Raw genomic sequence first — 25,990 nt, 5'->3', positions numbered from 1 at the left:
ACAAGCTCTGTGCACACAAGAAAATAAATAATACCAAGTCCAAAAAGTCAAAACTGTTGCACGGAGAAGCAGGACTCTTGAAAAGCAATGTCCATGTATACTCAAAAAGGCTGCCTGTAATGGCACACCATCAACTGTTCTTTAAATTCAAAAGTCAGTTACAAAAAGTCACAACTTGCTATTCAGCACTGTCAGGAACTTCCAATTGCATCAGTTAACTTCACCGAACAATAACTTGTAGACATTCAAATGCACTAATCCAAGCGTTCAGCGAAGTTTAAAGGAAAAGAAAAGTTTATTTAACATCCGGCTAGCGCTTTCAACAAGGTCTTCTTCAGGCCGTTATACAATTTTTCAAAAACTTTCACATACATTTATAGAGGATGTGACATAAACAATCTGATGTCATATCCTGTGCACTTTAAAAACAGTTAAAAATGAAAACATTTACCTAACCATTTAAACACTGTGACATTTAAACACATAGCACTCTTGGTAGGAATAGCAAATATAGCTACTGTTTATAAAAGCATCAAAACTTTTTTGCATCCCTAAAACTATTACAAATAAAATATGTTAGAACTTTAAAATTATAAAACATTCTACTAACCATTTAAAGGCTATTGAGTTAAAATACTTGACTTTTAGTTAGGTATGACTTCTTACAAGCAACATTAGCACATGCGTTGACAAATGCCATAAACTACACTATTATTCGCACGATCGTCAACAATTACAGTTCTGTGACTGTTCACACTAAAATACCTTAAAAGACTGAATATTCTACTAAACATTCAGGCATCTTGAGGTAGTATACCTAACATTCCGTTAGGTGTAAAAAATTGTAATATTACCAAGCGCTAAATTCTTGTTACTTATAACACATATAAGACCTACATGTGTGTGTGTGTGTGTGTGTTGGGGGGGGGTTGGGATGAAAAAGGGGGGGAGGGGAAGGGGGGAATGTGATACTGATGATGGTGTATGAAACAACTGGTGAAAGGTCAGTCATGCCAGACAAGGGGATGGAATAGAAAGGGTAAAGGGAGTGGGGGGAAAAAAGGGGGTTATGATGGGAAGGGGCAGGAAAGCAAGGGATGGTAAATGATCCATTCACAAATAGGATCAGAAACTAGGGAAAGAGGCAAGCACAGTGACAGAGTCATGCTAGAAAGTATTAAGCTAAGTGTTGGAATATGACAGGAAAACTAGATTCAGCGAATAGGTTTACCTTTGAGTATAGGCTTGATTGATATCCTGTCATTTAAGCCAGGGCTCCTATCAGCCCTCAATCTAATGATCCATCTCACCTCTGTCTGTTCTGTTTTTCTATACACATCCCCTCTTCTATTACCCGGTTTGTTCAAGTCTATTACTTGAAACACAAAGCTATGTTCCTTCGAGGTATTCGAGACGTGTTTGGCCAGTGCATTGGATAAACATAGCATCTTAATTTTATAGACATGCTCCCTAATTCTCTCTTTAAGTTTTCTATCTGTTTTTCCTACGTAAAACGCAGGACAATATACGCAGGTGGCCAAATATATAACATGTTCAGAATCACATGTAGCTGGTGATGTAAATGTGAAATAGTATTAATGAATAACATCTTCATTTTTAATGGTCAAATTTATATACAAAAGGATGGCGTAGCTATGGGCATTTCTTGTGCCAATAGCTACGCCAACTTAGTTATGGCCGATTGGGAGGATGAATCACTTTTTCAGTTTGATAAATTGAGGAAATATGCCCTCTGTTACAACAGATTTGTTGATGACCTCTTTCTGATTTGGGGTGGTACAGAGGAGGAATTAAATATTTTGGAAATTAAAATGAACACGGCTACGAAATTTCTAAAATTCTCTATGACTAAATCGAGAGAAGTTATACCCTACTTAGATGTGTACATAGAAAAGCTTCCTGATGGTTCCCTGAATACAGGGGTGTACAGGAAACAATGCTATAGAAACACCTTACTTCATCGCAGCAGTATGCATCCAGGCCATATATTTAGTAATATTATGAGGAGCCAAGTGATGAGAGCATCTAGGTTGAACTCTAACTATCCAGGATTTCTGGGTGAGTTAGACGACTTACGGACTAAATTTTTGGAGAGGTCGTATGCAGAGGATGAAATTGAAGAAAATTTTAGAGGGATAGACAGTCTAAGGGAAGGTAGAGCACATCCATACTTTGCTGTGCAACATGCTGACACATTGAGCCCTGGACATTTCCCCGATAATAGTAATCAGTGTGTTCGGATTCCCATACATTTTACTCAGGATGTAAATAGCATTAAGTACATTTATAAGAAACACTGGGATATCCTTTTATCAGATGCAACCATTTCTAAGATGTTGGGTGATACCCCTAAATTTACATATAAAAATAAAATGAACCTTCATAAGATGTTGTGTGGCCCAAATAGGATAGATAGAGCAGGACCTAGTGGTGATAACATTAATACAACAAAGAAATGTCATAAATGTAACCAATGTAGGTATATCAAAGAATCCAATGCATTTACGCACCCAACTACTAAACAAGAATTCACATTTACATCACCAGCTACATGTGATTCTGAACATGTTATATATTTGGCCACCATGATATTGTCCTGCATTTTACGAGGAAAAACAGATAGAAAACTTAAAGAGAGAATTAGGGAGCATGTCTATAAAATTAAGATGCTATGTTTATCCATTGCACTGGCCAAACACGTCTCGAATACCTCGAAGTAACATAGCTTTGTGTTTCAAGTAATAGACTTGAACAAACCGGGTAATAGAAGAGGGGATGTGTATAATAAAACAGAACAGACAGAGGTGAGATGGATCATTAGATTGAGGGCTGATAGTAGCCCCGGCTTAAATGACAGGATATCAATCAAGCCTATACTCAAAGGTAAACCTATTCGCTGAATCTAGTTTTCCAGTCATATTCCAACACTTAGCTTAATACTTTCTAGCATGACTCTGTCACTGTGCTCGCCTCTTTCCCTAGTTTCTGATCCTATTTGTGTATGGATCATTTACCATCCCTTGCTTTCCTGTCCCTTCCCATCATCCCCCCCTTTTTTCCCCCCACTCCCTTTACCCTTTCTATTCCACCCCCTTGTCTGGCATGACTGACCTTTCACCAGTTGTTTCATACACCATCATCAGTATCACATTCCCCACTTCCCCTTCTCCCCACCTCTTTCATCCCAACCCCCTCCCCCCACACACACACACGTAGGTCTTATATGTGTTATAAGTAACAAGAATTTAGAGCTTGGTAATATTACAATTTTTTACACCTAACGGAATGTTAGGTATACTACTTCAAGATGCCTGAATGTTTAATAGAATATTCAGTCTTTCAAGGTATTTTAGTGTGAACAGTCACAGAACTGTAATTGTTGATGATCGTGCGAATAATAGTGTAGTTTATGGCAATTGTCAATGCATGTGCTAATGTTTCTTGTAAGAAGTCATACCTAACTAAAAGTCAGGTATTTTAACTCAATAGCCTTTAAATGGTTAGTAGAATGTTTTATAATTTTAAAGTTCTAACATATTTTATTTGTAATAGTTTTAGGGATGCAAAAAAGTTTTGATGCTTTTATAAACAGTAGCTATATTTGCTATTCTTACCAAGAGTGCTATGTGTTTAAATGTCACAGTGTTTAAATGGTTAGGTGAATGTTTTCATTTTTAACTGTTTTTAAATTGCACAGGATATGACATCAGATTGTTTATGTCACATCCTCTATAAATGTATGTGAAAGTTTCTGAAAAATTGTATAACGGCCTGAAGAAGACCTTGTTGAAAGCGCTAGCCTGATGTTAAATAAACTTTTCTTTTCCTTTAAACTTCGCTGAACGCTTAGATTAGTGCATTTGAATGTCTACAAGTTATTGTTCGGTGAAGTTAACTGATGCAATTGGAAGTTCCTGACAGTGCTGAATAGCAAGTTGTGACTTTTTGTAACTGACTTTTGAATTTAAAGAACAGTTGATGGTGTGCCATTACAGGCAGCCTTTTTGAGTATACATGGACATTGCTTTTCAAGAGTCCTGCTTTGTGCAACAGTTTTGACTTTTTGGACTTGGTATTATTTATTTTCTTGTGTGCACGGAGCTTGTTGTGAGTGCTATCTTGTCTTTACATTGTGGTTTTATTTATTTTATACCACTCACACAAGCATGGCAGATAAAAATGTTGAAAGTTCTTCTATAGAACTACCTTATAATCCGGAAGTTGTTATGAAATCCCAAACGTGTCCTGCAGTTAACAATAGCAGGTTTGAGAATGCTGTTAAAGGTGAGAACAATCCATTGCTTAATTACAATTTTTCTATTGGTAATGATGAGAATGAAAACATACTACATGATTATCAAGGGCTTGATATAATGTTACAAGAGATGGAAAGTGATTTTATGAGGTTAAAACATCTCCAATTACAGAGACAACATTTTGAAGCCTGTATAGCATGTATAATTGTTCTCAGGGGGTTGAGGGTTTTGAAAATGCCCACTACTGGAACAGTATACACAGATTTACTATATTCATGGCAACAGATTAATTTAGAATCTAGCTATAAATATATGGAACTGTTGAATACGTATTTTTTGCCCATTGAAAATGCCCTGAGAGATAAAATTAAAGAACAACAAGTGAGTTTACATTCATTGTATCCAAAACAAATATTAGACACTAGACTAGACAGGATGTTAGATGGTGTGTTCATATTTGAGAAAAAGTTACTACAACAAAAAAGAGATAAAATTAGGAGGGACACTAACGATTTCAAAAGGGGCAATGTCTTCACCTGGCCTAGAGTGGAGACTTTACTCACAGGGCCAAAGGATGGTAGAGAACAGATGCAAGATAAACTGCACAATACCAGTAGTAACAAGAAAGATGTATTAACAGATATACGGAGTGAAGGAGAACTGAATGTATCAGATATACATAGTAGCAATGGTATAGCTAAAAGAAAAGAAGGTGAACAAGGTCACATGAAAAACAAAACTATAGTAACATCAGCTTTAATACACCATGATAATAGAAACAATAGTAGTGCATCACCAGTGAGTAATGTACATGATATCTCTGTATTTGAGGAAGCAAATAGACGAATAGATATATGTGAACATATAGAGGGGGGCACTAATAGTACAAGTGGTGATAATATGAATAATAGTTTGACCCCGTGCACCATCACTAATGGGACTCCCAGTAATAGTAATTGCCCACCCCACCCTTTCCCTATTGCCAGTCAATGGAGAGGAGGGGGAGGGGCGAGAGGACGTTCCATAAGCAGGGGGAGACATAGAAAGAGGCCAGCAGAACCAACTCAAACTGGACCTACATTAAAGAAGATCTGGCAAGGGAACAAAATTCCCTAGTGTGGAATATATCCACCAGGAAAGTGACTGAAGAAGAGCAGTTTGTCTTAGAAAAAGGACTAACTTTTATTCCATCGACCAGAAGCGACATTACTGATAGTGTTATTGACTTGAAACTATTTATTCGTAATTTGCAAATTAAATTAAATTTTTATAATTCTTTGGAAACACAACATCCCTTTAGAAAACCTAGTACCTATGTTCCTAATTACCATCCCCTCATAGAAGCTTATTCCCAACTTGTTGAACAAGACTTACATAAGAATGATTATGCTAATAGAAGTAAGAGATGGGCTGGTAACTTAAAACCAACCCAAAGAAAAGCACTTACAAGCCTAAAGAATGATAGGACAATCATGATAAGGCCTGCTGATAAGGGTGGTCCAGTCGTTGTGATGGACATGGATTTCTACAAACAACGGATGACCTCAATGTTAGATGACAATAGCTTCTACCAAAAGATTAATACTAATACAGTTGATAGGATTATATCTAATGTGTACAACAGTTTAGATGCTATGTTGAAGGAAGGTAAAATTAATGAGGAATTATTTAAATACTTTATAGTTGAACATCCTACTATACCTATCATTCAAGGTATCCCCAAGATACGCAAAGATGGTGAATGTCCACCAATGAGACCCATTGTTGCAGGTAAAGGGTGGATTACCGAGCCCATATCTCTATACTTGGAATCTTTGTTAAGGCCTATAGTTAACAAGTATGAGCATATATTAAGGGATACGAAACAGTTTTTAATTAAACTATATGAGGAAATGGTGGAAACCCAAAATAAGCATGACATACATGATAGATTGTTAGTAACATTTGATGTCCAGTCACTCTTTACAGTGATACCAAATCATGATGGACTCAGGAGGCTTAATAGACGGTTAGTGAAGGAAGGTACTTACTCTAAAGGTAGAATTGAGGTGATTTGTAACCTAATGGAAATAGTATTAATGAATAACATCTTCATTTTTAATGGTCAAATTTATATACAAAAGGATGGCGTAGCTATGGGCACTTCTTGTGCCAATAGCTACGCCAACTTAGTTATGGCCGATTGGGAGGATGAATCACTTTTTCAGTTTGATAAATTGAGGAAATATGCCCTTTGTTACAACAGATTTGTTGATGACCTCTTTCTGATTTGGGGTGGTATAGAGGAGGAATTAAATATTTTGGAAATTAAAATGAACACGGCTACGAAATTTCTAAAATTCTCTATGACTAAATCGAGAGAAGTTATACCCTACTTAGATGTGTACATAGAAAAGCTTCCTGATGGTTCCCTGAATACAGGGGTGTACAGGAAACAATGCTATAGAAACACCTTACTTCATCGCAGCAGTATGCATCCAGGCCATATATTTAGTAATATTATGAGGAGCCAAGTGATGAGAGCATCTAGGTTGAACTCTAACTATCCAGGATTTCTGGGTGAGTTAGACGACTTACGGACTAAATTTTTGGAGAGGTCGTATGCAGAGGATGAAATTGAAGAAAATTTTAGTGGGATAGACAGTCTAAGGGAAGGTAGAGCACATCCATACTTTGCTGTGCAACATGCTGACACATTGAGCCCTGGACATTTCCCCGATAATAGTAATCAGTGTGTTCGATTCCCATACATTTTACTCAGGATGTAAATAGCATTAAGTACATTTATAAGAAACACTGGGATATCCTTTTAACAGATGCAACCATTTCTAAGATGTTGGGTGATACCCCTAAATTTACATATAAAAATAAAATGAACCTTCATAAGATGTTGTGTGGCCCAAATAGGATAGATAGAGCAGGACCTAGTGGTGATAACATTAATACAACAAAGAAATGTCATAAATGTAACCAATGTAGGTATATCAAAGAATCCAATGCATTTACGCACCCAACTACTAAACAAGAATTCACATTTACATCACCAGCTACATGTGATTCTGAACATGTTATATATTTGGCCACCTGCGTATATTGTCCTGCATTTTACGTAGGAAAAACAGATAGAAAACTTAAAGAGAGAATTAGGGAGCATGTCTATAAAATTAAGATGCTATGTTTATCCATTGCACTGGCCAAACACGTCTCGAATACCTCGAAGTAACATAGCTTTGTGTTTCAAGTAATAGACTTGAACAAACCGGGTAATAGAAGAGGGGATGTGTATAATAAAACAGAACAGACAGAGGTGAGATGGATCATTAGATTGAGGGCTGATAGTAGCCCCGGCTTAAATGACAGGATATCAATCAAGCCTATACTCAAAGGTAAACCTATTCGCTGAATCTAGTTTTCCAGTCATATTCCAACACTTAGCTTAATACTTTCTAGCATGACTCTGTCACTGTGCTCGCCTCTTTCCCTAGTTTCTGATCCTATTTGTGTATGGATCATTTACCATCCCTTGCTTTCCTGTCCCTTCCCATCATCCCCCCCTTTTTTCCCCCCACTCCCTTTACCCTTTCTATTCCACCCCCCTTGTCTGGCATGACTGACCTTTCACCAGTTGTTTCATACACCATCATCAGTATCACATCCCCTCCCCTTTTCATCCCAACCCCACACACACACACGTAGGTCTTATATGTGTTATAAGTAACAAGAATTTAGCGCTTGGTAAAATTACAATTTTTTACACCTAACGGAATGTTAGGTATACTACTTCAAGATGCCTGAATGTTTAGTAGAATATTCATTCTTTCAAGGTATTTTAGTGTGAACAGTCACAGAACTGTAATTGTTGATGATCGTGCGAATAATAGTGTAGTTTATGGCATTTGTCAACGCATGTGCTAATGTTGCTTGTAAGAAGTCATACCTAACTAAAAGTCAGGTATTTTAACTCAATAGCCTTTAAATGGTTAGTAGAATGTTTTATAATTTTAAAGTTCTAACATATTTTATTTGCAATAGTTTTAGGGATGCAAAAAAATTTTGATGCTTTTATAAATAGCAGCTATATTTGCTATTCCTACCAAGAGTGCTATGTGTTTAAATGTCACAGTGTTTAAATGGTTAGGTGAATGTTTTCATTTTTAACTGTTTTTAAATTGCACAGGATATGACATCAGATTGTTTATGTCACATCCTCTATAAATGTATGTGAAAGTTTCTGAAAAATTGTATAACGGCCTGAAGAAGACCTTGTTGAAAGCGCTAGCCGGATGTTAAATAAACTTTTCTTTTCCTTTAAACTTCGCTGAACGCTTGGATTAGTGCATTTGAATGTCTACAAGTTATTGTTCGGTGAAGTTAACTGATGCAATTGGAAGTTCCTGACAGTGCTGAATAGCAAGTTGTGACTTTTTGTAACTGACTTTTGAATTTAAAGAACAGTTGATGGTGTGCCATTACAGGCAGCCTTTTTGAGTATACATGGACATTGCTTTTCAAGAGTCCTGCTTCTCCGTGCAACAGTTTTGACTTTTTGGACATGTCATTAATGTTGACTACAAGTTTATTAGAGTATTTTAATATTACAGTTTCCTACAGGATGCTAGACTGGGCAGACCATGACAACAAAGATATTTTTAACATTCTTACAAGATGCAAGTAAAGATGACAAGGTTACATTCTAATACAGTCAGAGACTGTGAAGAAAAAAAAATATCACAGGTGAGAAAAGTTTTGAGATAGTTACAAGAGGCAGGTTTCAAAGTAAATACAGGCAAAATACAGTTCTTGTCACAAAAGTAACATTTCTAGGAACCATTATCAGACTGACAGGGAGCACTCCTTGCTAGGAAAGGATATGGGGTGCTCTGCAATTGCCAAAGCCTTTGACAATTTCAGATTTGCAAAAATTCATGGGAAACATAAAAAAAAATGTTAAAGCAAAAGTTAGCACAGGCAATGGAGCTAATAGCTTCCACCAATAAATTACGTCTTGTTTTGCAAGCTGCAGCACAGAAGGACACACTCTCAGTGGTGCTATTACAGGCTTGGCCATAAGAGGCATCTCAGAAAATGGACACTAAATTAAAACAGGTTACTTTTTGTAGCAAAAAAAATCCCTGCATTAAACAAATTTTGGCCATTTACTTTTACATAAAGCAGACAATGTTCTGTGGGGTTATAGTTCTAGCTGAACCTTGCTAAATGACAGTAAAAAATCACAGAAGTTGTTTGTCAGGCATTCCTCTACAGTGTATGTAAATAGTGCATTTTTCTGAAAGGATGGGAAGTACTACATTGGGTTTGCAATAGAAACATTCCAAAAGGGAGACAAACTGATTATGGTTAAGTTACCAGGATGCATGTCAGCACAAAAGGCTGAGCTAGAAGCTGCACAATATATTTTGCTGCACAATTTGTTTTGCAGCATTTACATCCAGTAAATATTTACTTTGACAGTGTTTATATAGTAAATTCTCTGAGTCTACTTATGGCAATGTGGGCTAGAAGAAAGTTTATTGATAGTGCAGGACTAATTCAAAAGTACAGGTTGCAGGGACAGTTCAGTATTTTAAACTTAAAAGCAAAGCATCAACAGTAAATAAAAGACCTGAAATTCTTATTATGCAATGCATGATAAGTTCTCCTAAGATGCATCAGATAGGACATGCACAGGAAGTTACATTCAGGATTGAGATAAGATAGGCATAGGAGGGGTGGCGATGTTACATAAAAAGATATCTAAAATATCTGTGCCTAATAAATTACAAACATAATCACTATTTGAAGCAATTCCAGTAACTGATTCTCCTGTTAAATGAGAACAGCCTTTTGCTCAGCTATCATTAGAGCAGTGACAACATGCTTGGTTTATAGATGGGCCAGTTAAATATGTAAAAAATAGGAGGTGCTAAAAAGCTGTATCTTATAATCCTACTAGTAATAAAATTAACTACTATGGGTAATGGTAAGACTAGACAGTATACTGAGCTTTGTGCAGTTTTTCAGAATGTGAGACAAGAGACACCAGGAACATGTCATAGCTATACTGATTCTTGGTCAGTAGTAAATGGACTAGCAACCTGGTTGCCTACATGGCAGAAAAATTATTGAAAAATTCATTCTAAGGAAATTTGGGGAAAAAAATGATGGCAATCAATTTGGGAAATGATAAGTCAAGGTAATGTGACAGTTTATTATGTTGATGCACATTGTTCTGCAGACTCTCTAGAATGATGGTTTAATTCTGATACAGATGAACAAACAAGAATTTCAGAAGTTAATACACAAGGTGATTCTGAGCAGATGGGGATGGCAAAATGGGCACATCAGAAATGCGGACATCTTGGAGAAAAAGCCACTAACAGGTGGGCACAAACAAGAGAAATTGCACTTTCATTACATTTAATTAAAACTGTTATATTACAGGGTATGTCAGCATACAAAACAAAGGCCTATACCTCATACAATTCAGGGTCATATAGGATAAAGAAAGCTACCAGGACAACTATGGCAGATTCATTATATTGGTCCTTTATCATCTAATAAGGGCAGCCAATACATATGTAGAGCAGTAGACACATTCTGGAAACCTTATTGGTTTTCCATGCTGACGAGCGACACAGGTAAGTACTCTGAAAACCATAGATTTGATAATTCTGTATTATGGAATCCCTTTGCAAATACAAAGTAACAATGATTCTCACTTTAAAGGAAGAATAGTACAGGACTTTACAAAACAGTATAATATTGAATGGATGTTTCATATACCCTATTACCCACAGGCAGCAGGATTAATTGAGAGAATGAATGGATTACTTTAAGACCAGTTAAGAAAACTAGGATATGGTACTCTGCAAAACTGGAGAAATAATCTAAATATGGCATTACAGATTTTAAATAATAGATCAATTTCAGAAACAGAAACACCATTAATGAGAATGTTAATTCCAGCATTGCAGACCAAACCATTTGTGATGGCAGAAACAATGACATATTTGGAAACTCAAGCAGGTGCATTAGCTCCTACTAGAGCCACACCTGAGACTACAGAACTGAGTCTATATTTAATAAATGCCTACAAAATGCTGCCAGCTCCAGATCCAAGTCCAGCTCCAGACAAGTGCCAAGTGAAGTACCTCAGTGTTCAGTCCTGGGACGGCTCTTGTTTGGCGTCTTCTTGTCTGAAGTACAGGCCAACACTAAGGGACTCTGGCTAACAAAGTTCACAGATGACTGCAAACTGGGAGCCATTACTGAATCCCCAAATGATGTGGATACTCTACAAAAGGGCCATACAGAAACAGATGCTTGGTGCCAGAGCCATGGGCTCAAGCTCAATGCCAAGAAAGGTATAGTTATCCCCTTTGAGAAAAAACATGAACCCGTGAATTACCACATAGGTGGCAGTACACTAAACACTGAACATGTGATAACAGACTTAGGGACATAGGTGGACAGTGGTCTCACCTTTGATAACCACATCACCACAACAGTCAAGAAATCCTTCTATGTGGCACACCTCAACACTAAGGGCTTTTCATCCAGAAAAAAGGAGGTCATTGTCCCATTATACTCATCCCTCATTAGACCCATTATAGAAGACAATGCCACATTTGGTATATACCTCTCAAGTCATCTGCAGCAACTGGAAAGGCCACAGAAATACCTCACTAAAAGAATCACAGGCCTAAGCAGGTGCCATATGCTGGCTTCCTTAAAAAACTCCAGCTATACTATGCTGCATATTATCTACTCAGAGGCAATCTCTGCTTAGCATACAAGGCCATGTCAAACCCAGAGCTATTGGATATGCTACACTTAAAGAAATCCCAATCCCTCAGAGCCACATGCTCCAGGGATCTAAACCTTGTCATCACAATAAACAAAACATGCTGGAAGGATAGGTTCCTGATCCAGAGACTGCCTGGACTCTGGAATAGACTGGCTGTACATGTCAAGCAGAATGCCTCTTTGGCCCTCTTCAAAAGGAACCTTGACGATTGGATGGGAGAAAGGAAATTCACCCCAGGGATCACGTCAGTCACCCTGCTAGACAGGGGTCCAGGGAAGTAAATAGTGTGGGAAGAAATATCCAGGGAATTGTTATGGCTATTCTTGTATGGCCCTAGGGCCGAGAGCCCAGTACCAGCCTATGAACCTATGAACCTATGAGCCACGGTCAGTTCAACTGATCGAGACCAAAACTGAAATTTGAATTCCAACAAAATATTTCGGTTGGATAGTTCCTCAATCAACACTTGCTTTGAAAGGTGTTCTGGTTGAGGATGGAGTTATTAAAGCAGGTTACCAAGGGAATTATTTTGTTAAATAGTTCAAATGAAAATGTTCATGTACGGAAAAAGGATAGGGTAGCCCAAATATTTATTGTACTTGTGTTAGGGGGCCCAGTCACCAGAAGGCAGTCACCACCTGTTGCTGCTTTTGAGAGGGAACAAATATCCAGTACGCATGAAATCAATTCAGGTGCAAAAATATGGGATCATGAACCCAATAAACAACATGAACAAGCAGAAGTCATTGCTACTGGAAATTACAACACTGTTTTAATTATTAAACCAGGAAAGGAAGAATGGGAATATGTACCAGCAGGTTGGTGTTATTTGCGAGAATAATCATGCTACTTTTCTTTGATTTCAGATTCTAACTCCAGTCTATGCAATGTTAATTGTTGGTGGTCTTGCTGTGCTGTATGGAGTCCCTTTGGCAAAGTGCATAACATCAGGAGTAAAAGCAATCAGAGTCAACTCAACAGTAATTCGGTGGGGATGTGTTGCTAGTGTACAAAATAAGACACAAGGTACTTTTACCTGCCGTGCTGGACAAAAATGTTGTACTGTTAATTTAACTTCCAAAAAAAAATCTAATTTGAAATTTAATGTGAATATCACTAAGTTTCTAAATTGGACAACATGTACCTTACAGTCTTTTTATGTTTCAGTGCAAAAAAAAATATTGTGCAAACCAAGTTAATGCTCAAAAATGAGCATGTATGGAGACAGTTGTTCAATCAATGGATACCCAGTACTAATTGAATAAGGCTGTTTTCTAAAACAACAAAATGTACAGACAACTTTTGCACAGGTTATATCATCCACTATGTCACAAATGCACAAGCAATGTGTCAGTTTGTAACCTTGCTGCTAGCATTTGCACCTCCTTTGTATCCATTTCAATACTGGTGACCCCATTTAGAAGGAAACTACATTGATTTTTCAGACAGAACACACAGATTGGAACATTGTACTGAAACAATGATTGGACTTATATGAGGACAGCATTCCCCTGAATATGAAATGTGTTTTCTTCAGTATTCCATCAACATCTGTAAATTAACTATATTACCTTCTACTTTTGAGATGTTTGTGGAAATAGCACCACAATTCATATGTTTAGCGACAAATCAAACATTGTTATATGCCTTGAGAAAAACTCATTTAAACTGGTATAATGAAACATATCTTTTCTCCTGAAACGTATATTAATGTATTTCATACCTGGTTACCAGACAAGCTAGACTATCATAATTTAACATTAAACCTGAATTCTTTACAGAAAGTATTGAACAACACACAACAATATGCATCTTGAAAAACATTTACAGGCACTAAATCATAGTATTTTACATCATAAAATGACAAGTATTATTATAGGGAATAAGTTGGTTAGTTTAGCCAAGAAAAGAAAATCTGATACAGCACATAATTGGTGGGACATATTTACTGGATGGTCAGCATCTGGCACTAACTTGTTGAATTGCTTGATAAACCTGATTTCAGTTTTGATGATTATTTTGATTTTATTGACATTCTGGAATTGTGGATTAACTTATTGGATTTATAACAAGGCAAATACAGTTTTGAATGTCGGATATGTGAGTCAATAGTCAAGGGGCCGAATGTGATATGAATGTGACATGAAAGAGGAGTACATTGAGTGAGTGTGATTATGTGACTGCTGCCTCACTATATCTCAACATTCTCTTTATTCTCTTTATGTCTTCCATGACATATGAAGTAATGCTATATTCTAGAAGTGTCAGCAGGCATGAGAGATGATGCTGTGTTCCAGAACAGTTTAGTGATTTGATATATATATGTGCGTGTGTGTGTGTGTGTGTGTGTGTGTGTGTGTGTGTGTGTGTGTGTGTGTATATATATATATATATATATATATATATATATATATATATATATATATATATGTGTGTGTGTGTATGTGTGTGTGTGTGTGTGTGTATGTATATATGTATAAGTGTTTCTGAGAATCTGCATAACTATGCAGTATGATTTATAACAATTTCTATGAATACAATATTTTATTCTATTGACAATAATGAGTTTGAGTAAATGCTCATATACAAGCAATTCAAGTTTTTTTTGGCAGCTGTTAATTGCATTTACATGACAGAAAATAGATGCATCTTAATATATGTAATGTCTGAATCATATTAGCCAAAGTTTTTGATTTAAATGAATGTTAGAACTTATTTTTCTCTCATCTTGATTTCTAACATCAAGATTATTTGAATGCTATTTGAATACAAGTGTTTTATATTACATGGATGTATATAGTAGTATGAACAGTTTAAAAAAAAAAAAAAAAAAAAAAAAGGTTTATTTTAGTTTATATGATGCTGTTTTACCAAATGTGTAGTCTTGTCTTGCTAGATAATTGAATTGAAAACTGTTAACCTCAGTTAAATATAGCTAGTATTAAATTGATAAGGTGGTAGCTGAGGTACTGCTGCTTAGGGTAGGGGGTTAACTTGAGTGGTAAATACTACTCTAAGTTGGAGTTTATAACTCCAGGCTGGATGCAAGGTTTAATCCTTACATTATTTTCACTTGTTCATTGTTATTTGTATATAGTTTTGACATCCACAATATATTTTGTACATTCATTGTCACTACAAACAAAATTGAATCCTATACGAAATCCCATAAGAGATTCAATAAATACAGCTATATTTAAAGGTACACCTAAAGGAGGAGATGTAACATTACTTATCTTGTTATTTGTTATTTTGATCATAAGATTCTTAAGTTTTAAAAATGCCAAATGACATCTTTAAAAGGAATTTCTTTAAACATTAATGGATTGAATAATCCATGTAAAAGGGCAAGCCTAATAAGATACATTAATTTGCATAAGGCCAACTTAGTCTTCCTGCAAGAAACCCATCTCTTGAAAAAAATATATTGATAAACTAGCCACAAACAAATATACAGTATTGGTTAGTTCAGAGCACACTCAGAAAAAAAGAGGAGTGGCTATTTTATGGAATAAAAGTATGCCCATTCCTAAAACCATTACGTCTTATCAGGATGACAAAGGAATGTTTTGTATGGTTACAATACAAATTAATGGGAAGACTTACACTTTAATTAATGTATATTGGATACCTGGAATTGGTATTAATACAGTGAGACATCATCTTGATAAGATCATATCATTCTCTATAGGAGATATTATTTTAGCTGGTGACTTTTATTGTATACTACATGAAAGTGATACTACCACTATAGGGAAAAGAAGAATTACATCTAATGCAAAACATTTAAATGATTTTTCTAATTCTTATCATTTGAATGATATTAATAATCAGATAGATTCAAAATCATTACCATACACCTTTTTTTCTAACAGATACAAAACTTATTCAAAAATAGATAGGGTCTTTATTTCTAACCAGATGGTAACAGATTTAATTAATTCCAAAATCATTTCATGTCCTATATCTGATAATAATTCAATTGTTTTTGAATTCATGATAAAAATACTCATAATGTTCAGATCAAAAGGATACCAGCATACTTAACTCAACTAAAAGACTATAAAGAATATATACTTTCAGAAGTAAAACATTTTTAGACACAAATAATACTCCTGAAGTCTCCATTGTTTATGTTTGGGATGCCTTAAAATCATATCTATATGGACAAAGTATCAGATGGTATAATAATAAAAGGAAATCTTGGGATAAGGAATTGTTAGATATTCAAAGTAAATTAGACTCTTATAAACATAATAATAAAGAGAATATTATGGACAAGAAAGTTATTGAAGAAATAAACAAACTAAATGAGAAATACAAAGAAATTTTAACTCATAAAGTTAAAATAACTTTAGAGAAATACAAGTTTTTGTCTTATTCAATAAGCCCCAAATACTTACATAGACTTAAAAATAAAACAAAAGGTTGAATAAACAAAACCATATCAAAGAAATCTTTTCTCTAAGGAAAAAGAAGAATGTTTCTAGTATACCAGAAATACTAGATGAATTTAGAAATCACTTTCACAATATTAACAATAATAACATTAACATGGAACCTAAAGATAAAATAAAGGAGTTTATAACCACAAACATGAATAAAAAGCTTAATAAACAACAGATTAAACTATTGGACAAAAGTATTTCATATACAGAGGTTATTACACAAATAAATAAGCTTAAATCAAACAAAGCACCGGGTAATGATGGTATTATACCAGAGATATATAAAATCCTTCCTAAAAGTACATATTCATTAATACATAAGGTTTTTATTTTGGCCCAAACTGAGTTAATAACCCCCCCCATCTTGGCAATATACATTTATTTCGCCAATTTTAAAACCTAATAAAGATCCAACTAGATGTTCTTCATATCGGCCCATCTCATTACTTAATGTTGATTATAAAATGTTTATGAGTATCTTTGCTGATAGATTGAAGACAATCATTCCCGGCATTATAGATATAGATCAGACAGGCTTCATTGTAAATAGAAATACTTTTGATAATATAAGAAGAACTTTAACATTAATAGATTTTGCAAATAGGAAAAAGAAAGATTTAACACTTATTAGTCCTGATATAAGTTCAGCATTTGATTCAGTAAGTTGGGACTATCTGTTTACCTTAATGAAGTGCACAAACTTCTCAGATGCTTTTGCAAATCTAATTGAGCATTTATACAAAGGAACATTGGCTTATATTAAGGTAGGAACATATGTTTCACAAAAAATACCCATTCTTAAAGGTACAAAACAAGGATGTCCACTTTCTCCACTATTATTCACTTTAGTAATGGAGCCTTGGGCTAATTTAATCAGAAACAGTACTGACATAGAGGGTTTTGAAATAGATGAAAATACAACATCCAAAATTCAACTTTTTGCAGATGATGTTCTAATTACATCAACAGGATCTAATTCTTCTATGCAGTCTCTATTTGATAACATGATGAATTTTAAAAGTATTTCTGGTTTAATATTCAATGAAGAAAAAACTAAAATACTACCTATATATACACGAAAAAATATTCTCATTAGTGATTTTACTAAATATGTACCCAATTCATCTCAGATAACTTATTTAGGTATAATACTATCTAAAGATATTAAATCTATTATATATAATAATTATAATACCTGTTTTCTTAATATACAAAATCTTTTTAATACCTGGAATAATATGTTTTTTACTATGGAGGAGAGACTTACAATTATTAAAATGATAATATTCCCCAAGATGTTATACTTAATACAATCAATAATACTTCCACCTACAAAAATAATTAACAAGAAACTGAATACACTAATGTTAAATTTCCTATGGGCACCTAATAGACCTAGGATTGCATTAAAGAAACATACTAATAGCTGGTCTCAAGGGGGTATTTCTTTTCCAGACTTTAATTTATATACTATCTCTTCTATTGTAAAAGTTATTACTTTATTAATAGATCAGTCATATGTCGCAAAATGGAAAGATTATTGGCAGCTAATTAGTATGCACTTCATGAAAATCTCCTTAACACATAAAAATATGATTGTAAATAACTCCATGTTATGGTTACTAAAGGAATTTTGTACTTCACCTATTACACCTAAACATATGGTTTGTTACCCATTAAATATTATTATTAGTTATCGTAACTTTATATTCATGCACCCTAAGTATAGGGAATGGAATTTTATTGTATTCCCTATAATGTATACTCAGGGTATGCTTTTGTCATCTACTTCTGAAGGAACTCATTTAGCTATAGATAATGATCTAAAGTACTAGTATCAGTTGATATCTGATAATAAAGTTAAAAATCTAGATTTCTTAAAACAAGAATTTGATCTAAGAGAAACTTGCTGGTTAGAGGTTCAGACCTTTAGACAACATTTCATTAATAAAATAGATTTAATGTCTATAACAGTTAAAGAATCTATTCCAACACTAATTGATTACTTGATATTAAATTTACAACATAAAGTTTCTGATAAAGGTAAACTTTCATACATACATAAAATTATCAGACAAGAAACTTTTTACAGTGTAGATTCATACTGGAATTATTTCACTTCTATTAATGGGGACCCACCAAATCAACAAGATAAACAATATATATTGGAATCTGCTTATAGAACTACATCTTCCATTGTCTGGAGACTTTATACATGGAAATTTTTACATAGATCTTTTTATACACCTTTGATGATGAATAAAATAAATAATAAAGATAATTTATGTAAGAGATGTAATGTAGAAATTAATGCTGACTGGGCTCATATGTTTTATGACTGTATAAAATTGAAAGAATACTGGAAGTCAATTAATGAATTTTTGCAGGCTCTTTTTACAGATAATTTCATTATTTCTAAATCTCTTATATTATTCAACACACCTGTACCTCAAAGTGTTAAAAAGGTTAAGCTTCCCTTGTTATGGTCTATTCTAGCAGTGGCTAGGAAAATAATAACTAGAAATTGGATTTCAGATACACCTCCTTCGTTCAATGAATTTAAAAATGTTATGAATATAGTGTGCCATATGGAAATAAACACAATTAGGACAAGAACAAATAGAAAAACATCTTATTATATTGTATGGGATAATTTATAAAATTTGTTAAAAAAAAATTGAATTTCAATAGCATGGTATTTTAGTTTAATTCATTGATCTGATTGTAGTGGATGTCTTTGTAAATACTTTAGTTGTTTTGTTGAATATTATAATAATACCTATTTTTAATTACTTGTATAAAATTGTTATGATATTTCTCTTATATATTAAAACAATAAACCTGTTTTGAAAAAAAGAATACACAATCAGCTTATTGCAAAAGGGGTGATGAATGCAGGCTTTGCAAAGAAAGAACAAGTATTTAGTTCATTTTTGGTATGTGGCATCATCAGTAGAAATCAACACAGTAATTTAGCCATATCATTCCTTATAGAACACCAGTGAAAATAAGCATGCCAATGGCCATTTTCACCAAGGGATTCATTAAGCTTAAAATTCTGTGCAGGAACAGTGTAGCCATTCCTGCATTGAATATGGCTGCTGAGTGACCCAGCAAACAGCTGATCTGATGTGCACGAGTGTGCCTATACTGTTCCTGCACAGATATGACTGCAGAATGCTAATTACCTCATTTGTCGGTTAAAACCATGCAAATGAGGTGAATTAGTGATTCACCAAGCCGGCAGGTATCAGTGCAAGAACAGTGTTATTTTCAGAAATTGGTTACTAACCAAATACATTTCAGAAAATAACAAAGTGGAGCATGTATTATAGTGTTTAGGCATGCCAATGGCCAAATATATGGTCACTGGTATGTACAACTGCTTCTTTTTTATAAAAATCTAAGTTTTTTTTTTTGGCCAGTCTTGGCAATTTAAGCATAGGGCAGTGGCATGCAAATGAGGTTGTGCTGAAAATAAAATAAAAATGTGAAAACTTAAGTTTAGGGGAAATCTGCAATTTGAAGAAACCTAACGCTCTGCACGTAAGGAAAATGCACGGCCACACCATTCACAGTAAAAACACCAGTGGCCAGCATAGAGTACACCAAGCACTATTAAATAATGATTATAACATGAATACTTTATTTAGACCGGTTCCAGCTAACCAGCCTTCTTCAGTGAAAACGCATTTTACAAATATTACATGGGATTACAATATATACACTCCCGCAACCAATAACAGGTATGGTCCAACCCAAAAACTACAAATAAATTAAATATTAATGAGACAACATTATAAATCAAAAAAATAATATAAATGATACATATAAATGTAAAAAATTACACAATATACCAAAAAGGTTTTTGTATATACAAAAGTTTATAAACATACTGTATATAAATACAATATATAATAAATATATAAAGAATATATAAAAAAAAAACAATCATCTGTGGTATACTTCATAAATGGTCATTAAGTCCAGGAGAAAATAATGCTCCTAAATTAATAATCCAATATTTCTCTTTATGATTAAGAATAGTATGCCAACCTTGCTGGTTACTCCTATCACCAATGATTCTGTCTATTACCATGAATCTAAATTCAGCACTAGGATGTTTGATGGTATGTCTATATAGGGCATTTGTCTCTCTTTTGTTACGGACATCACTTCTGTGTTCTGACATCCATATTCTCAATGATCGGGACGTTTGGCCCACATAAAAGGCAGAACATTTACATGTGGCCAGATATATTATCCAGCTACTAGCACAATTACCAAACACCTTAAGATCATACACCCTGCTTGTATTAGCACTGGTAAATTGTTTGAGCTTACTCATGAATTGACATGACCCACAATGTCCACAAGGAAACATTCCCAATAACTGATCCCCCAACATTGTCAGTTGTTTGTACACTGCTCCTCCACTCTCTTTATGTTTAAAGTGTGAGAAGTGTGCACCTAAAGTTATCCCACGTCTGTAAGAAAATTGACATCTGGGGCCCAGGCATCCTCTAAGTTAGTCATTGGCCATAAGTATGTTCCAATGTGTATCAATTACATTTCTAATGATGTTATTATTACGCCCATAGGTTGTCACACATTTAAGATTTTCACCCATTTGGGTTGGCCTATGCTGTTTGTATTCCAACAATGTATCTCTATCCTGAGCACAACTACAATTGTTGGCAAGTACAATATCCGACTCCCTGTATCCCCTATCCAAAAATCTATTACATAAATCCTGTCTGGCATGTTCAAATTCCTGTGTGGAAGAACTAATTCTTTTGATGTGCATAAATTGTGATTTTGGAATATTGCGGATGATGTGGCAGGGATGCATACTAGATGCATGAAGCAGGCTATTGTATTGTGGATACTTATGAAACACTTTTGTACTAAGGATATGGTCCTCATTCTGATACACAGTCACATCTAAAAAGTTGATACTATCATGATGTGATGTAAGAGTAAATTCAATACCCCATAAATTATCATTTAGATACTCCAAAAATTCCTGCAGATATATCACATCTGCCTGCCACACCATCCAACAATTGTCCAAATATCTGCACCAAATATCTATTTCTACCTGGTAAATATTATGAAGTGGATCATAAATCATACATTCCTCAAAGAAAGCCATAAACAGATCCGCATATATGGGGGCAAAAGATGCCCCCATAGCTGTACCTACAATTATCAATAACATTCACCCTGGAAGTAAAATACATTTTTGTTTAAAACATGCTCAGCCAAACATACCAATAAGGTATTAAAGCCAGGTGGATATAAAGCAGCATGCTCCAACCAGAATTGTAATGCTTGTAGGCCAGCCCAATAAGGGATACCAGTATATAAGGCCTTTACATCCAGGGTGCACATCAGCCATCCAGGCTCCAGTTGTGTTTCTGATATAATTTTGAGAAATTGCGTTGTATCCTGGATCCTTGCTCTGACTGAGACTAATAAAGGTTTCATATACTTGGTCAAGAATACCGACAAAGGTTCAGTCAGAGATCCAATACCAGAAACAATTGGTCTGCCTGGAGGCTGAGTTAATGACTTATGGATTTTGGGTAGTAAATATAAGATTTGTTTCTGTGGATCTGGTATGGTAAGATGACTCTTAGTAGTAACATTAATAATACCTTCGTCAACTGCCTGACTTAAGAACATATCAATCTCCTTTTTAAAGATGGGTGTTGGATCTATGGACATTGACATATAACATCTAGAGTTAGAAAGTTGTCCCTTACCCTCATTTAGATAGTAATCCATATTCATAACAACCACAGCCCCACCTTTATTGGCTGGTAAGATGACAATATCATGATTGTTTTTAAGTTGCTCCAAGGCAGCTGCTTCCTCAGAGGAAAGATTATGACCCAAAATGGATGATTCTCTATTCGGAAAATGAAGCTCCCTCAATACTGCTTGTAAGAAAATCGAAACATGTTTATACATTGGTGGCTGGAAGTCAGATTTATGAAACCTGAATTCATCAGATCTTTGAGTATTGTTGTTACTGTGTCTTTCGGCTTTTCCCGGTTAGGGGTCACCACAGCGGAATTCTGTTAGTAATACATCAGATAAGTTTAACACATTCTGGACAATATTCCTAGTTACTTCAAGATGGTCTGCAACAAGCCCTCCACTGAACTGATTCTTGCCCCCATGTTTATGCTTGTGGCCCCCATTCTGCCTACTACCCCATCTAAAGGATGCTGTGTGTTGGACCTCTTACGAATGGGTGATTCCCTACTACTGACACTGTCATTATCGGTGAAAGAAGATTCCTCCCCTGATGTACTAGTGTATGGGTTCTCTGTTCTCATAAGAATAGATCTAGGTCTTTTTCTTATGGTATTCATACTGGCAGCTCTATTGGTCTCGGAAAATCTAACTGTTTTCGATACTTCACAAGGTCGACCCCTTTGGTAATCAGTTACGTCTCTGTTAAATTTCTTAATCTTGCTTTCCCGTGTTTGCTTTTCATAGATTGCCAGCTTCTTAGATAGCTTATTTAAAGAAGTGGCATACTGTGGTATAGCCTTATATTTCTTGCATTCTTCACAACATTTTTCACCTCTAACACATTGATATCAACCATCCTTTGATAATACGAAGTTAAAATATGAACAAACATCATTGAGGCCTGTTGCATAGCTAAATTCCATTCCCTGGTTAGTGCGTCCTCTAACCTGCCAACCAGGGGTTGGATCCAAATTCTAAGGCCTCTGGGTACTATTTCTCTGTTCAAATATGCTCTGAATAACCTAAGATGCCATATATTGGCCCTTAGATTTTTCAATCCCTTTCCCAGTTTATTAAAAGCAATATTGCATCCATCCGTAGGATCAATTTTGTAACCATTCTGCTAACTGCCTGGTCTGGTATCAATGCCAAATACTCTGATATCATCCCTATCAGCACATAACCCATCTAGAATGCTTTCTAGAGCCATATTGATAATCAATAATTATAATACTAATCCTGTTTTTTAGAACACAAGGAGACTAACTCAATTGTTTATAGCTAAAAAAGAGAGCTGGATATCCAAGAAAAGATTCCAATATAAATATTGGAAACAAAATTCTACTATTTTATACACATCACTAGAGACAGAACTAGATCACCATGGGTATCAGAAGATCATATAGTCCAAAATCTATGGATATAAGTACCTATAGAGCTGTCATAAGTATACCACTATTTCAGAGAAACCCGTAGGGCACCATGAAAAAATGAGCCCAAAAAAGCCACTGACAGACCATACAAGTGGGTAAATACACTAACCAAGAGATTTTTAACTAAACTGTGAATATATAGTTCAATATCACTTCTGAAATACGTTCCTCCAAAACCAAAATACTAAGTGGTTTATAAATTGTAGATATTCCATCTACCATTGTCATTTCTATTCATGATAAATAGTATGCCAACCACCTTATGATAACCTAATGAAAACAGAAGGTATAATAAAGGTAATAGCAAACATACGTTTTCAAGAAAGGAGAAAATGCAGCATGAGTATAACACAAGCAAGCTACACTGATGGTACCAAATGCATTGGTACAAAATACATCTGAATAAAGATAACTCTCTCAGACCATATATAATTAGAACATTATGACCTATAACAACTGTGATTGTAACAACATTTAAACACTTCTATGTTAAATGTAGTGCAATTATATTATTATTAATACAATAATATTGTCATGAAGGTCATATACCATATCATATATGCCATAGTATATATAGTGTTGTTCCATATGATAAAGACTAATATCGCCCTAATGTTTATCGGAGCCAAATTTATTCACATTAATATCTAAATAGCATATTGCGACCACCATTCGAAGCCCAATATGTGTATGGTATAGGCCCACTAAGAGTTTAATGGTCTGAAAATTCCAACTTACAATTTGTTACAAATTTCTTCTATAGTTAGTCTGTATCAGTTAAATATAATATCCAAAAACGGACATTAAACAATAATTATCCAATTGTACAAAACATTCCACCTGTATTTAAGCCATACACACCTCATAGTATTTAAACTGAGAAAAACTCTCAGCAAATACATGTATTGTGGTGTCAGTATCTCCTCTGCTTCATAAAAATGGACATATCAGAATATAAAAATAAAAATAGAAAATGCCTGTTTGAAAAGAATTTAAGCATACAGAAATGATATTACATAAAGTCCATAAATAACAAGTTTATAAAGTTCAAAATGTCCCAAAACACAGCAGCTTGCCTTTCATTCGAATATGCCCCAGAAATATGACAAACATGTCAATATTGCCTGATGTCCATCAGATATTGTACCATAACTGATAATGAAAAAGTCCCAATATCGTTGAGTTTCCAAACTAAGCCCAACAAACAACACTAGGCCTTTCCACAACCGATATAGATGTTTCCCAAGTTCTAACCATTAATCTGAGTCACAACCACGATAGGTGTATATAATATAATCCATATATGTCGACAAACATAAAAGTTGTCCAGATGTTATACTACCCCAGATATTATAATACCCTTTCTTTAGAAACAAAACCTATATGACAAACAGTACCTTAAAACCAGCTAGCATCACACTCAATCTTCCCAAAAAAGAGTAAATAAAAGGGCATTCAGTTGTAATGAAAATGAAGCATCAGGCCTCCTGTAAACTCCACCTTTAACAATAGCAATTTGTTTCTTCTTCCTAAGGAGATCCTAACTCGACATCCAGACACCATGAAATAGGTAAAAAAGACACCACAGATTCAAAATACAATGAACAGAAAAGTATTCCAGGTTGAGACACTGAACAGGGGAAATTTCTTCCTTCACGGACTGACAGTGCCTGTACCCAAAGCCAACAGCAGAGCAAACCCAAACTGAAGAAACCCAACGCTCTGCATGTACGGAAAATGCATGACCAAACCATTCACAGTAAAAACACCAGTGGCCAGCATAGAGTACACCAAGCACTATTAAATAATGATTATAACATGAATACTTTATTCAGACCAGTTTCGGCTAACCATTTTGCCATTATAATCTATGGCATGCAGAATCAAAACAATACTAATTAACACTGATTGTCAAGGGGAAAGGCTCCGTGTTAGTACAGTAACTATGGACTAAGGCAGTGGGGTATTCAAATGAGGGGAAATTTACTGAATCACAAAAATCTTCTAAGTCCCAAACTGCACCTAACTGTGTAGATGCTATAGCATGATAGTGTAACTAGGAGGGGCAACAGACATGAAAAGGGGAGGGTGTGTCAGGCATGTTGTAACCACATTGGAGCCCTATGGTGCACAGATAAGCTTAGCTAAGCACAGCTAGGCAAGGGGTGTGTCTGAGACTGTATTGACTTATTCCATGAAATGAGGATCATGTTTGCAGCCCGGGGAGGGCCATTTCTTCCTGTTTACATTAGCTAAATG

Source organism: Protopterus annectens, chromosome 5.part0 (genome assembly GCF_019279795.1).
Source record: "Protopterus annectens isolate FY-2018-M chromosome 5.part0, PAN1.0, whole genome shotgun sequence".
Classification (NCBI taxonomy): domain Eukaryota; kingdom Metazoa; phylum Chordata; order Ceratodontiformes; family Protopteridae; genus Protopterus; species Protopterus annectens.
The sequence above is the reverse complement of the archived record's forward strand: the minus strand, read 5'-3'. Positions refer to the sequence as shown.